Source organism: Pan paniscus, chromosome 8, assembly GCF_029289425.2.
Source record: "Pan paniscus chromosome 8, NHGRI_mPanPan1-v2.0_pri, whole genome shotgun sequence".
NCBI classification, from domain to species: domain Eukaryota; kingdom Metazoa; phylum Chordata; class Mammalia; order Primates; family Hominidae; genus Pan; species Pan paniscus.
Window position 1 is genome coordinate 66,904,665 of NC_073257.2, and position 16,837 is coordinate 66,921,501.

Here is a 16,837-nt window from a genome sequence, read left to right on the forward strand (position 1 = left end):
AGTACATATTTTTGCTTTTTTTTTAAGGAGATGAAAAAGTCTGACATGATTTTATAAAAAATAAAATTTCAAATTTCAGCTACCACAGTGTATTAACTGTAAGTAATTACATAAGTACAAATTTTGCTCCTTGCTCTTTGGTCCAAAATCATTATGTAAATAACAGGTGTGCTTCATGATCAGTGACCATTGGCATCATCTTTTTAAATGTCTGTCAGTGATTGATCACTACACATCTATTATTCATCACATGCAGACAGAAAAGTGTGCAGTTATGTTGTCTCTTTGTTTCCCATTGATAAACACAAGTGCCATTTCTTAAAATAAATAATTGAAAGAATTGGCCAGAAAAGATAAAAGTACAACATAAAGTAAAACGTTGAGTCCAGTGAAAATGGAGCTACAGCAAAATCCCTGTGGGAATCTTGACACTGCTGCCATCTGAGGAACTTAAGCTTTGCAGCCAGAACAACTTAGTGCAGAGGAGCTTATTGACATAAATGAAGAAAGTGGATGTGATGAAAAGGATGAAGATGTACCAGGCTAAGTGACGCCAGCAAAAACCCAAACACAAAATTAAAAAAAAAAAAAGACTTACATTAAAGGAACTTACAGAGATACTTAACAATATTGAAAGCATCAAAGCATAAAGTGATGAAAGCTGATCCAAATTTAAGATTATGACAATTTGCCAAGGCATAAAATATTGCCCCCTTCATTGTAAGCCATGTAAGAAGAAATCAATCACTATTCAAACTATTAGTAAACATTTTTTAACAAACAAGTAAACTTTAAGTCTTTAACATCAATGTAATTAAGAGGGAATTGGCCAGCATATGTGAAAGTATAGCAAATAAATGAAAATAATGATGCAAAAAATAATAATGTAAGATATGAGTTGAATATAAACAGAGTTATAGAAAGAAAGAACTGACTTTAATTCTTTTATTTCCAGTGAAAATTCCAGGATGTTAAATGAATATGTTTTATAATTTATTTATTTTCCTACACATTTATAAGTGACAGTAAAAGAGTTTCTAATATTTTGAAAAGAAATTAAAGGTTATGGAATAATATTTATTCTTGATTATTAAGATAAACTTGCATGATTTCAGCTGAGATTATCATGTTTATCATCCTTCACTACCATGTAAAGCGAGAAGTGTGGGTATTAACTTATTATCTGTTTGTTTAAAGTGAATGACACACAGCTTAGTGTTACATCAACAGAAAAATATTTAAGAGGAAATGACACTAAATCAATGTTAAGATAATGCTTCTATTATGTATGTTTCTGTATCATCTTTCTAAACATAATTATGGAAAAGGCATCCCAACTGGTGACATAATTATTGCCAATAATATAATAGTAATGACAATATATTTGTTGGTCAATTAAAAGTAACTACATTAGCTTTGGTAAAACTACATTTTTCACTTACATGATTAAAGACACTTATCAGTGCTCTTGTGGTCCTACTTTAAGATATACATCTTCATATTAATTTGTAAATGAAATGTGGGAGTTTTTCATAACCAACAGGTTTAAAGCTGTGTGAAGATATGTGAGGGAAATATATAGTTATGTCTGTAAGAATCAGTGATGTGCCATACTTTGTATTTTGTTGTTATTGTTTTCTTGAGACAGGATCTCACTCTGTTGCCCAGCCTGGAGTGCAGTGGCATGATCACAGCTCCATGTGGCCTCTACTTCCCAGGCTCAAGCGATTTTCCCACTTCAGCCTCCCAAGCAGCTGTGACTACAGTTGCATGTGACCACACCCAGCTAATTTCTATTTTTTGTAAAGACACGGTCTGACTATGTGGCCAGGGCTAGTCTTGAACTCTTGGGCTCAAGCGATTCTCCCACCTCATCCTTCTTAAGTGCTGGGATTACAGGCATAAGCCACCACACCTGGACTGATGTGCCATAATTTGTAAAAGAGTTGAGAATGGCTGCTAGCTAGTGGAAAAAAATGGTGATATTAAAAACATGGGTATATTTTCAAATGAATTCCAAAAGTTTGAGAAAGTAATAGAATTTGTGTCTGTCTTGTTCTCTGTTATTTCCCAAACACAGATACTCAGTACATATTTTTGCTTTTTTTTAAGGAGATGAAAAAGTCTGACATGATTTTATAAAAAATAATTTTGATGTTAGTAATCATTACTCAACATATTTTTGAATAGTCTAAAGGAAATTTCCACTGTTTCAAAGGATCCCACCTTCCATTTCTCTCTATCTCATCTCCTAGCAATCTACCCTTCATTTATTGTACTCTAGTTGTGCTTATCTTTTTGGTCTTTATCAAACACAACAAACATTCTGAGACCTTAATATTTCTGTTCCCTCTCCCTGGAACACTATACCTCAAGAAATAAAATTAGGTAATTATTTCAATCAAGCTGGTATTTAAACATCTTCTGCTCAAGGAGGCCTAGCTGATAATCTGTATTTAATGTTCCAGTTTTCCTATACTCTCTCTGAACCCCCACTGGCCATTCTATTTTGTTTTATCCATAGTGCCTATCACCTGTTGGCATATTATATGAAGTCTTTGTTTATTAACTTATTTGTTAATTTTATTGTTTATCATTTATGTCTATCAATGGAATGTAGACTCTAAGAGAGCAGGCATATTTGTGTGTGTTATTCATTGATATTTCAAGATTACCAAACAGTGTCTGTCATATAGCAACCATTCTTTTTTTTATTTTTTTCTGAGACAGAGTCTTGCTCCCGGGTTCACACCATTCTCCCACCTCAGCCTCCCGAGTAGCTGGGACTACAGGTGCCCACCACACCCGGCTAATTTTTCTATTTTTAGTAGAGACGGGCTTTCACCATGTTAACCAGGGTGATCTCGATCTCCTGACCTTGTGATCTGCCTGCCTCAGTCTCCCAAAGTGCTGGGATTACAGGCATGAGCCACTGTGCCCGGCCCGTTCATTATGTAAGAATAAAGAAATATCCCCTTGACATGAAATTCTGTGTATTGGAATAATATATATACCATGGCAATGAGCATTTGTCATTATCTTAGTCAGCAGTATATATTTTCCTAGACAATGAAAAGACTCCCAACTGCCCTTTCGTATGACAAAAAGAACTGCTAATCACTTTCCCAGTCTGGCTTTTATTTATCTCCAGATTAAAGTGTTATTAAGGATTAATTTAATATTATTTTATTCCATTTAGTGAAATTTTAAACAATAAAACACTTTTATCTATGTTGTTTTGCACCCATATGACAATAAAGTGTTATCATGCCCATACTATAAGTAGAAAAACACAGGTAGAAAGAACATAACTGATTTGCTCAAAGTCATATAACTCAGAAGTGACCGAATACCTTTGCCTGACTCCAAAACTTGGTCTGATTTTATCATCCCTTGCTGGCTGTCAGATCTGATATATCAGTCCAAAAATTACCTCTTGCTTAAACTGGTGTTTTGGATGACTTTTGTAATTTTCTGCGTTCCATCATTTATTAGTGCCAATATATAAATGGTTATTTAGAATACAGAGATTTACACATATTCCAGACCAACATTCCAAAAATGGCTTAAATATTTCTGGCAGCCTAATATTATCTATGGAGAATTATTTTCCTCAAGAACATTAGTGAGATGTGCTATAATAATGGTTGAGCAAAGTAGCACAACACTAGATGCTGTGTAACTCTGGGAACACCTTATTTTCTGCTCTGATAGAAATCTGTTAAAGACCCTCATCTGTTACAGGCAGAGAGAAGAGCAGAGTAAAAGTGCTTTGCCTACCTAAAGGGATTGTTGTAAGAATCTGATGAGTTAAACTGTGTGAAAGCATTTTGCACCCTCTAAATCCATACATTTACATGTGACTTCCCTGTATGACACAACCTAACAAACAAACTAGAAACAAGCAAACAAAAAAAAACCGAGACACAAAAATAAAATATCTTTCTGTTACCTCATTTGGGAAGGGGTCTAAAAACCCAGAAATAATAGTATTTACATGTACATGTAGTTGGTAAACATTCAATGGAGTAAAAAGTAAATTAAAAATAATACCATTAGCAGAGGGGAATGTATTTTTACTTATGCATATATACCCACATATTGGATTTGTCTCTATTTCATCTGTAGGACCTAGCCACTAGCCAAATGCCTGAAGCCCCTAGAACCCCAGTGCCTAGTGTGGTATGCAGAAAATAATGCCCTGTTATATGTCCATTACCTAATTCCAGGAGCCTTGGAATATGTTACCTTACCTGGTAAAAAGGACTTTGTAGATGTGTTTAAAGTTAAGAACCTCCATATGGAAAAATTGTCCCAAATTATCTGGATAGACCCAATCTTATCACATTAGTTTTAAAAATATTAAACCTTCCTTGGCTGTGGTCAGGGAGAGAAATGTGATTGTAGAAGAATGGCAGGCAAATGTAACATTGCTAGTTTTGAAAACAAAAGGAGTTCAGAAGTCAAGGGACGTGGGTGGCCACTATAAGCTAGAAAGATTGAGAAAACTGATTCTCCCCTAGAGCCTCCAGAAAGTAGCATTACCTTGCCAATTTAACCTGATTTTAATCGTCAGACCTGTGTCAAGCATGTGACTTAGAGAAGTATAAGATAATACATTTGTGTTGTTTTAAGGCACTAATTTTGTGATAAATTGCTAAGACAGCAATAGATAACTAATACAGCTAGAAAACAATTTTAAAATACATTTTAAAAAGAACTACAACATGCCTATATCTAATGAATAAAACCAAAAATAGGATGAAAAATTAAAATGAAACTTACAATTTTTCTATATTACATATTTGGGAAATTTGAATTATTTCATAATATTCTGATCTCAAAAATATGAAAAAAGTAGCTTGTCTAGTTATCATTCACCTGAAAGCAACTGTTTTAAACCTGTCATTACAATCTGATAAAAAGTAATATGTCTCATTCAGTCCCAACTACGCTCAACATGACCCAATCTTGTCAGAACCCAATTTGAAGCTTCAAGTGTACAGGAATTTACAATGACAATGCTCCACGGAATTTTCAATGACAATCAGTGTTCCAAAAAAACTATGACCTACACTTGAGGCTATCCCAAGGAGAAGCAAATATCATGGCAGCATCTTACATTTGTGAACACAGTGGTAAATATAGAGCATACAAAACCATGCATGGGTATTTTCTTCTGTTTTTAACAATGGATAATGAATGTCAAAAGTGATATTCAAACTATCAATATGCAAGTTAAAATTAAATCCATAAAGCACAGCAAAATAAGCATTTGTTCCATTGTAGAGCTCACGTTTCCTTGAGCACTTATTTTCTTTCTTTTCCCTCCTCTCTGCTCCTGTCCCCTCCCCTCCCTCCTTCCCTTCCTTCCTCCTTTCCTTCCTTCCTTCGACTTCCTTCCTGACTTCCATTTTTCTTTTTTCAGCTTTATTGAGGTATAACTGACAAGTAAAAATGAACATATTTAAGGTGTGCAACTTGATTTTTGTATATGCATACATTGTGAAATGATCATCATAATCAAGCTAATTAACATATCCATCACATCCATAATGTAAAACATATCTAATGCTGTACATTAGATATACTGTTACCATGCTGTACAATAGGTATATGCCACATTTTCCTTCTTCATTTATCTGTCCATGGACACTTAAGTTGTATCCATACCATAGCTATTGTATATAAAGCTGAAATGAAAACTAAAGCAAATATCGATTCAAAATTATTTTATTTCCTTTGAATAAAGACTCAGAAGTGGGATTGCTGAAGCATTTGGTAGTTCCATTTTTAATTGTTAAAGGAATCTTCATATTGTTTTCCATAATGGCTACACCAATTTACATTCCCATCAATATGTCTTCCTTTTTCTCCACTTCCTTCACAAAATTTATATTTTGAAGTTTGGTAATAGCCATTCAAACAGGAATGTGGTGATACATTTTTGTGGTTTTGATTTGTATTTCCTGATAATTAATGTCATTAATCTTTCATCTTTCATCTACCTATTGACCTGTCGTCTTTCATCTAGCTGTTTGCCATTTGTACATCTTTGGATTAATGTCCATTTTTGTAAATTTATTTTTCTATTGAGTTTTGTGAACTCCTTATATATTTTGAATATTACCTTTTATCAGATATACAGTTGCAAATATTTTCTGCAGTTTGTCTTTTCAGTCTGTTGATTGTTTCTTTTACTGTGCAGAAGCTTTTTAGTTTGATGCAATTCCACTTCTATACTTTTGTTTTTGTTGCCTGTGCTTTTGCTGTCATATCCAAAAAAATCATTGCCAGAACCAATGACAAGAATCTTTTTCCTGATGGCTTTTTTCTATTAGTTTTACAGTTTCAAGTCTTATGTTTATGTCTTTAACCCATTTTAAGTTAATTTTTATTTTTGTATGCGGTATTAGGTAAGAGCTTATCTTCATTTTTCTACATGTGGATATCCAGTTTTCTCAGCACCATTTATTGAAGAAAATACCTTTTCCCCAGTGTGTATTCTTGGTGCCCTTATTGTAGGCTGGTTTACTCTAAGTGCATGGATTTATTTCTGGGCTCTCTGTTTTCTTGCATTAATCTATATGTCTGTTTTTATGCAAATTCCACACTGTTTTGATTAGATTTGTAAATTATTTTGAAATCAGAAAGTGAGATGCCACTAGCTTGCTTTTCTTGCTCATAATTGGTTTAGCTATTTGCTATTTGGAGTTTATTGTGGTTCCATATAAATTTTAGAATTTTTTTTCCTATTTCTTTAAAGAATGCCATTGGAATTTTGACAGGGATTGCATGAACCTGTTGATACCTTTTGGCTAGCATGGCTACTAAAACAATATTAATTATTTCAATTCATAAACATTTATTTTCCATGGATGGATGTTTTTTCATTTATCTATGCTTTAACATTTTTCCCTGATTCCTCCTCCAAGATGGCCAACTAGATGCAGCCAGGAGAAACATCTCCCACAGAGGGACCACGCCATCAGGAAGACGGATGTACCCCTAGTAAACCTTCAGAGGGAAGGCATTGAGAGCAGATAGAGAGAAGATACAGAAGGTGGGATAAAGGGAGATGAAGCTGGGAATGCTGCATGTGGCTACCACACACCAGGACTCATTCCTGGCTCCCAGCAACTCCTGTGGAAGGGGTGAGTTGAACAGAAAGGAGCAACTCACTCTCACCATGAGCCTCTGGAATCATAGCAGGAGGAGTCTTGTCAGCCACCATGGACACTTGAGTTGGCAGAGAAAGCTACTTAGTGAAGTGGTAGGGACAGAACTCCAGCTGCAGCAGAGCCCATGGGGTTTGGTGCAGGAGCATCTATAGTGGAGAACAGCCAGGGATGCCCATCCCCCTAGGCTTGATTTGCTCCTATAGTAGACATTAGCCCTAAGGAAAGGGGTGAACGTAGACTCTGTAGAGCAGTCTTGCCCATGAGATGAGCCAGGCCCCCTGAGCACCCTTTGGTGTGCTGTCTTCTCTTTGGGCCCCAGCCTGCCTGTACCTGCTAGCAGTGCACCCCCTCAGGCACCTCAAGGGGGCCTGCCTCATTGCTCCTGCACTGGTGGACTGCAACTGACTGGGAGAGTGCTCCAGAAGAGCAAACCCTGTGTATACATATAAGACTGCCCATGTCCTCCCCACACTACAGCCTCCTCCATACTGCTTTGCCTGCAGGCACTTGCTGCCAGCGATCCCCATACATCTCTTTGCCTGTACATGTGTTTGCAGACAGACCTAGCCTTTCCTTCTCTGACAGTGCATGTGTACACATGTACCATGCCATGCCATGCCACTATTGCTGGCTTGAGTGTGCCCCATCCCTTCTCCCCCTGTTGCACTGCCATTTTTGTTGGAGCATTGGAGGGCATATAGTTTGACAGCTCTGCCACCACCAGTGCTCCACTCCTGTGCCAAAACTGCTGGAATGAAACTAAGCACAGAAAACAGTGTATCTACTCCCATCCCTGAGAGGTCACTGCTGTAAGCAAGAATGCTCACAGAGGGTGCACACAGTCCTGCGACCACTAGCGCCCCATCCCTGTGCTAACACCAGCACCAGTACAAATGTGCACACCATTGCCAGCAGGGCCCCCCACCTTCCCAAACCATACCACCACAGCCACTACTACAAACACCCACATGGAGGCTGTCATCTTCCATGTGGATGGAGGATGCTGCTGGTACATGCAAATGTGGACACATCCCACTACGACTGTCCTACAAAATGCTTTGGCTGGGAGTAGCCATTAGAGTGTTGTGACCAGCAGTCTGAGATCACATTGACCCCTCCAGTGCAGCAGGTTCCTAAACTTGATCCACAGGTAATAGCTGGTGTATGATACCAGTCTCCCAGAGTTAGAGCACACAATGCAGAGTGCTGAGCTGAGCCTTGGCCACCTGAAGTCTTCCACTAACAAAGCCAGGTGACTGAACACAGCTTATACCATAATCAAACCCTCAAGGTCATAAAATAGAATAAAAGAAAAAAAATCCAAAGGACAGCAACTTCAAAGATTGAAGGAACACCAGCCCACAAAGATGAGAAAGAACCAGTGCAGGAACTCTGACAACTCAAAAAGCCAGAGTGCCTTCTTTCCTCCAAATGAGCACACTAGCCCTCCAGCAAGAATTCCTAATGAGGCAGAGGTAGCTGAAATGACAGAAATAGAATTCAGATTATGGATAGGAATAAAAATCATTGAGTTTTGGGAGAATGTTGAAACCAAATCTAAGGAAGCTAAGAATCACAATATTAAGATACAGAAGGTAACAGACAAAATAGCCAGTACAGAAAAACAAACAAACAAACAAAAAACATAAATGACAGGATAGAGCTGAAAAACACTCTACAAGAATTTCATAATGCAATTGTATTAAGAGAAGAATACCAAGCTAAGGAAAGAATCTCAGAGCTCAAAGACTGTTTTTCTTAAATAAGATGGTCAGACAAGAATAAAGAAAAAAGAATAAAAAGGAATGAAGCAAACCTCCAGGAAATATAGGAATATATAAAGAGACCAATATTATGACTCACTGGTGTCCCCGAAAGAGATGAGAAGAAAGAAAGCAACTTGGAAAACATGAGTCAGGATATCATCCATGAGAACTTCCCCAACCTAACCACCAATATTCAAATTCAGAAAATGAAGAGAACTCCCACAAAGTACTTCACAAGAAGATCATCCCCAAGATACATAATCATCAGGTTCTGTAAGGTCAAAATGAAAGAAAAAAATGTTAAAAGTAGCTAGAGAGAAAGGACAGATCACCTACAAAAGGAAGCCCATCAGACTAACAGCAGACCTCTCAGTACAAATCCTACAAGTCAGAAGAGATTTGGGACCTATATTCAATAACCTAAAGAGAAGAAATTCCAGCCAAAGAAATTTATATTTGGCTAAACAAAGCTTCCTAAGTGAAGGGAAATATGATCCTTTTCAGAAAAGCAAATGCTGAGGGATTTTATTACCACCAGACCTGCCTTACAAGAGCTTCTGGAAGCATTAATATGGATGGGAAAGACCATAACCAGCAACCACACAAACTCACTTAAGAACACAGACCAGTAACACTATAAAGCAACCAAACAAGTCAGCATAATAAGTCGACAGCAACAGGATAACAAGATCAAATACACATTAATACTAACCTTGAATGTAAATGAACTAATTTTCCCAATTAAAAGGCACAGAATGTAAGCTGGATAAAGAACCAAAACGCAATTGTATGCTGTCTGCAAGAGACCCATCTGACATGCAGTGATGCCCACAGAATCAAATAAAGGAATGGAAAAAAATCTGCCATGCAAAGAGAACACAGAAAAAAAGCAATTATTGCAATCCTAATTTCAGACAAAAAAGATTTTAAACCAATAAAAATAAGAAATGGCAAAGAAGGGCATTATATAAGAGAAAAGGGTTCAATTCAACAAGAAGACCTAACTAGCCTATATATACATGCACCTAACACAGAAACATTCAGATTTATAGACCAAGTTCTTAGGGACCTTCAAGGAGACTTAGGCTACTACACAATAATACGAGGAAATTTTGACACCCCCACTGACAGTATTAGACAGACCATTTAAGCAGAAAATTAACAAAAATAATCAGAACATGAACTTAACACTGGACCAAATTGAGCTGCGAAACAGCTACATAACTGTTCACCAAAAAACAACATAATGTACATTCTTCTCATGTACACACAACACATATTCTAACAACGACCACACAATCAAACATAAAGCAATCCTCAGCAAATGCAAAAGAACCGAGGTCATACCAACCACTCTCTTGGACAACAGCACAATAAACATAGAATTGAAGAACAAGAAAATCAGTCAAAACCATAAAATCACATGGAATTTAAACAACCTGTTCCTGAATGACTTTTGGGTAAATAATGAAATTAAGGCAGAAATCAAGAAGTATTTTGAAATTAGTGAGAACAAATATATAATATACCAGAATCTCTGGGACACAATTAAGGCAGTGTTGAGAAGGAAATTCATAGCACTAAACACCCCCATCAAAAAGTTAGAAAGACCTCAAATTAACAACCTAATATCATAGTTAAAAAACTACAGAAGCAAGAGAAAAACAACAACAACAAAATAACAACAACAAAAACAAACAAACAAAAAAACCCAAAGCTAGCAGAAGATAAAAAATACACCAAATCAGAGCTGAACAGAAAGAGACTGAGACATAATACAACCATTCAAAAGATCAATGAAGCCAGGAGTTGACTTTTTGAAAACATTAATACAATAGATAGACCACTGGTTAAACTAAGAAAGAAGAAAACAGAGAAGATCCAAATAAACAGAATCATAAATGAGAAAGAGAATATTACCACTGACCCCACAAAACTACAAATAACCATCAGAGACTCCTATGAAATCGTCTATGAACACAAACTAGAAAATCTAGAATAAATGGATAAATTCCTAGACACATACAGTCTTCCAAGCTGAACCAGGAAGAAATTAAATCCCTGAAGATAACTATAACAAATTCTGAAATTGAATCAGTAATAAACAGCCTGCAAACCAAAAACAGCCCTAGACCAGATGAATTCACTTCTGAATTCTACCAGATGTACAAAGAAGAGTTGGTGCATTCCTACTGAAACGGTTCCCCCAAAATTGAGAAGGGACTTCTCCTCAACTCATTCTATGAGGCCAGTATCATCCTGATAACAAAAACCTGGCAGAGACACAACAAAAAAGAGAACTTTAGGCCAATATACTTGATGAACTTTGATGCAAATATCCTTAACAAAATACTACCCAGCTGAATCCAGCACTATATCACGAATCCACCACAATCAATATTCTTCATCCCTGGGATGCAACATTTGTTCAATATACAAAAATCAATAAATATGATTTATAAAATAAAGAGAACTAAAGACAAAAACCACATGAACATCTCAATAGATGCAGAAAGACTTTTGAAAAAATTCCGCTTCCCTTCATGTTAAAAACTCTTTACAAATTAGGTATTGAAGGAATATACCTCAAAATAATAAGAGCCATATATTGCAAACCCACAGCCAACATCAGACTGAATGGGCAAAAGCTGGAAGCACTGTCCTTGAAAACCAGCACCAAAAAAATGATTTCTCCACTTGCTATTTCTATTCAACACAGTATTGGAAATTCTGGCCAGAGCAATCAGGCAAGAGAAAGAAATAAAAGGCATCCAAATAGGAGGAGAGGAAGTCAAACTAATCCTGTTTGCAGATGAAATGATTCTATATCTAGAAAAGCCCAGTTTCAGCTCAAAAGCTCTGTAAGCTGACAAACAACTTCAGCAAAGTATCAAGGTATAAAAATCAATGTACAAAAATTACTACCATTGCTATACATCAACAACAGCGAAGCTGAGAGCCAAATCAGGAATACAATCCCATTCACAATTGCCACAAAAAGAATAAAATACCTAGGAATACAGCTAACCAGAAAGGTGAAAGATCTCTACAATGAGAACTATAAAACACTGCTAAAAGAAATCAGAGATAACAGAAATAAATTAAAAAAAAAATTCTATGCTCATGGATAGGAAGATTCAATATGGTTAAAATGACCATATTGCCCAAAGCAATTTGTATATAAAATGTTATTCCTATCTAATTAGCAATTACATTATTCCTATCCAATTAGCAATTACATTCTTCACAGAACTAGAAAAAAAATCAACTTTAAAATTCATATGGAACCAAAAACATAGCCCAAATAATCAAGGGAATCTTAAGCACAAAGAACAAAGCTGGAGGCATCATGCTACCTGACTTCAAACTATACTACAGGGCTACAGTAACCAAAACAACATGGTATTGGTACAAGAACATATGCATAGACCAACAAAACAAAACAGAGAGTCAAGAAATAAGTCTGTACAGCCACAACCATCTGCTCTTTGAGAAAACTGACAAAAAATAAGTAATGGGGAAACAACTCCCTATTCAATAAATTGTGCTGGGATAACTGGCTAGCCATATGCAGAGATTGAAACTGGACCCTTTCCTTACATAATATACAAAAATCAATTCAAAATGTATTAAATACTTAAATGTAAAACCCAAAACTATAAAAGCACTGGAAGACAACATAGGCAATACTATTCTGAACATAAGATCTGACAAAGATTTCATGGAAAATATGCCAAAAGCAATCACAGCAAAAGAAAAATTGACAAACTAATTGAAAAACTGGTACACTAGTCTCCAGTGAAAGCAACTGCACCTGAAGTTAATGGAGAGAAAGAAGGGGAAAAGGAAGAAGAAGAGGAGGTAAAAGATGAGGGTGCTAAGTTAGACCAAGCTGAAGAGGGAGGATCTGAGAAGGAAGTCTCTAGTGAAAAAGAGGAAGGTGAGCAGGAAGAAGGAGAAACAGAGGCTGAAGGTGAAGTAGAGGAAGCCAAAGCTAAAGAGGAAAAGAAAGTTGAGGAAAAGAGTGAGGAAGTGGCCACTAAGGAGGAGTTGGTGGCAGACACCAACGTGGAAAAGCCAGAAAAAGCCAAGTCTCCTGTGCCAAAATCACCAAAGGAAGAGGCAAAGTCAAGAGCAGAAGTGGGGAAAGGTGAACAGAAAGAGGAAGAAAAGGAAATCGAGGAAGCTCCCAAGGAACAGAAGGCAGAGAAAAAGGAAGAGAAACCAATGGATGTGCCAGAGAAGAAGAAAGCTGAGTCCCTGGTAAAGGAGGAAGCCATGGAGGAGGCAGTCACCATTACCAAATTGGTAAAGGTGCACTTGGAGAAAGAGACCAAAGAAGAGGGGAAGCCACAGCAACAGGAGAAAGAGAAGGAGAAAGTGGGAGGAAATGGGGAATGAGAAGGAAGGGAGTGATAAAGGTTCCAAGGAATCCAGAAAGAAAGACATATCTGTCAATGGAGAGGTAGAAGGAAAAGAGAAGGGAGAGCAGGAGACCAAGGAAAAAGGCAGTGGGAGGGAAGAGGAGTAAGACATTGTCACCAATGACCTAGACTTAAGCCCAGCAGATGAAAAGAAGGGGGATGATAAAAATGAAGATAAAGTGGTGGTGACCAAAATAGTAGAAAAAATCACCAGTGAGAGGGAGATGGTGCTACCAAATACATCACTAAATCTGTAACCATCACTCAAATGGTCGAGGAGCATGAAGAGACCTTTGAGGAGAAACCAGTGTCTACTAAAAAGGTAGAAAATGTCACTTCACATGCCATAATAAAGGAAGTCACCCAGAGTGACTAAGATTTGAGTCCACTGCAAAAGTTTGAGCCATACGACAATTTCAAAATGCATGTGATTGACAGCTTCAAAACAGAACAGATTCGCCCATAGGGGCTCCAGACATTGTATTTTACTTTGTGCAATGTGAGGAGACTGCATGCAAGCTCAGTGTGCTCCCCCCTCAGTCTTTGGGTATTCAAATGCATGATACTGTATGTACCTGGGAAATTTACCAATTTCCTGCACTGTTGGAAGGGGGTCACTCAGGAGGGGAGATGTCTTGAGATGTATTATGTAAAGTACCAACTGAGCCAAAAACAATAAATGAAACACAGAACTCTCTTAGCCTTAAGAAAGCTATATATGAATAATTATGTTTACCACACTGGTGCATTTAAAATGGACTTTTCTTCATGGGAGAACCTCGTTGACACGGACAGTTTGCAATCTTATGTTGATCGATGTGAAATGTCATAGCAGTACTTGCTCAATAAAGGTCATATTGGAAACATAGTCAAAAAATAAATAAACGAAAGAGCTTCTGCACAGCAAAGGAAACTATCAACAAAGTTACCAGACAACCTATAGAATGGGAGAAATTATTTGCAGATTATGTAGCTGACAAAGGTCGATTATCTAGCATCTATAAGGAATTTCAACAAATTTACAGAAAAAAAACAAACAGCCCCACTAAAAAGGGTGAAAAGTACATGAACAGACACTTTTCAAACACAAAAACAAAAAAATACTTGCAGCCAAAAAACGTATTTTAAAAAAGCTCAACATCACTGATCATTAGAGAAATGCAAATAAAAACCACAATAGAAAACATCTCACACCAGTCAGAAAGCTTTTTATTAAAAAGTCAGAAAGTAGCATATGTTGGCCTGGTTGTGGAGAAGAGGGCTCACTTTTACACTGTTGGTGGGAGTATAATTTAGTTTGTCCATTGTAAGAAGCAGTGTGGTAACTCCTCAAAGAGCCAAAAACAGAACTGCCATTTGACCCAGCAATCCCATTACTGGGTATATAGCCAAAGGAATATGATTGATGTATTATAAAGACACATGCCCACATATGTTCATTTCAGTAAATGTGGTACATATGCACCACGGAATTCTACGCAATCATAAAAAGAATGAGACCATGTCCTTTGCGGTAACATGGATGGAGCAAGAGACCATTATTCTATGCAAACTAATACAGGGACAGAAAAACAGAAAACAGAAATACTGCATGTTCTCACTTATAAGTGGGAGCTAAATGATGAAAACACATGGACACAAAGACAGCAACAACCAGACAGTGAGGCCAACCAGAAGGTGGAGGGTAAGAGGGAGAGGATCTGAAAAAAGTAGTTATTAGCTACTTTGCCTAGTACACAGGTGATTAAACATTCGGAATATCAAACCCCCATGACATAATTTTACCTATATAACAAACCTGCACATATACCCCTAAACCTAAAAGTTTTTTAAAAAAGAAAAATGTTGTATTTTGCAAAAAGTAAACATTTTCCTTTATTAATACTTTATAATTTTCAGTGTATGTATTTTCCTGTTTGATTAAATATATTTCAAAGTATTTATTCTTATTATTATATAAGTAGGATTTTTAAAATTTCCTTTCAGATAATCTATTTTTAGCCTCTACAAATGCCACTTACTTTCATTTAGAGCAACTTTACTAAATTCATGTGTTAATTGTAACATTTTTTGGTTGTCATTGAGACTTTTAGACTTTTCTGCCTATACACCTATATGTCAACTGTAAACAGAGATAATATTACTGTTTCTTGTCTAGTTTGAATGTCTTTCATTTCTTTTTATTGTATCATTGTTCTTGACTAGAAGTGGCAAGAGCAGGAAATCTTGTACAGGATTTTAGAGGAGAGGCTTTTGGGTTTTCCCCATTGACTATTATGTTATCAGTGGGCTTTTCTTATATGGCTATTATTGTGGTGAGGTAGGTTTTCTCTACACCTATTGTATTGAGAGTTTTTTAAATTAGAAATAGGTATTAAATTTGACAAATATTTTTCCAGAACTTATTGAGACGATCATATGGTTTTTGTGTTTCATTCTGTTTATGTAGGGTATCACATTGAATGACTTATGCATGTTCAACCATCCTTGCACCCCAGGGATAAGTCCTAGTTGGTCATTGTGTACAATTTTTTCAATGTGTTGTTGCATTCAGTTTGCTTGTATTTTATTGAGCATTTCTGAGTCTACATTCATCAAGGTTACTGGCCTGTAGTTTACTTTTCTTGTGGATGTCTTTGGTTATCAGGTCGATGCTGGCTACATGAAATGAGTTTGTAAGTGTTCCATCGTCTAGATTTTCAAATAGTTTAAGAAATATTATTAATTCTTTGAATGTTTGCTGGAATTCTCCCACAAAGCCATGCAGTGCTGGACTATTCTATTTCTTCTTCAATCTTGGTAGGATGTATCTTTCTAGGAATTTATCTATTACTTCGCATTTATCTAATTTGTTGGTGTATATTTATTCATAGCAGTCCCTTAAGGGCTCTTTTTATTTCTGAGACATCTGTTGTAATGTTTCCTCTTTCATATACAGTTTTATTTATTTCAGTCTTCTCTCTCTCTTTGGTTACTCTAGTTTCCTAGAGTTTTATTTGTGTCAGTTTTATTTGTCTTTTTCAAAACACAACTCAGTTTTGTTGACTTTTGAAATAGCTTTTTTGTCCTTTTTAAAATTTATTTTTTGCCTTAATTAGCATTATTTCCTTCTTTCTGATAATATTTGGGTTAGTATGTATTTTTTTCTGTCTTTGGCTAGTTATTTTTTTAGGTTGTTTATTTGAGATGTTTCTTTTTTTTTTTTTTCTTCCTCAGAAACATTTAATAGGTATTCACAAACAGAAGCCATGTCTCTCGAGGCTGTGAGACAAGATGATGGATCCCCATGCCATTAACCCCCAGAACCCAGGGCTTATATACTATAGGTAAGGAGAATTGAAGTAATTTGGTCAGAATTTATGGTAAGTGTGTGCTCTTAACAGTAGCAGAGTAAAAATCTTAGAGGCATTCCCAGAACCGAGGTTAATGAAAAGCCAACATGTTGGATTAGCATTTAAGACAGAAT

At 36.4% G+C, this 16,837-nt stretch overlaps 1 protein-coding gene and 1 pseudogene across 2 annotated transcripts in view; one reads left to right on the plus strand and one right to left on the minus strand.

Moving 5' to 3' along the window:
- Nucleotides 1–16,837, minus strand: part of PCDH15 (protocadherin related 15) — a 1,779,889-nt gene that overhangs the window by 783,430 nt on the left and 979,622 nt on the right. The window lies entirely within an intron of this gene.
- On the plus strand, nt 8,666–14,239 carry LOC112440999 (neurofilament medium polypeptide-like; annotated as a pseudogene).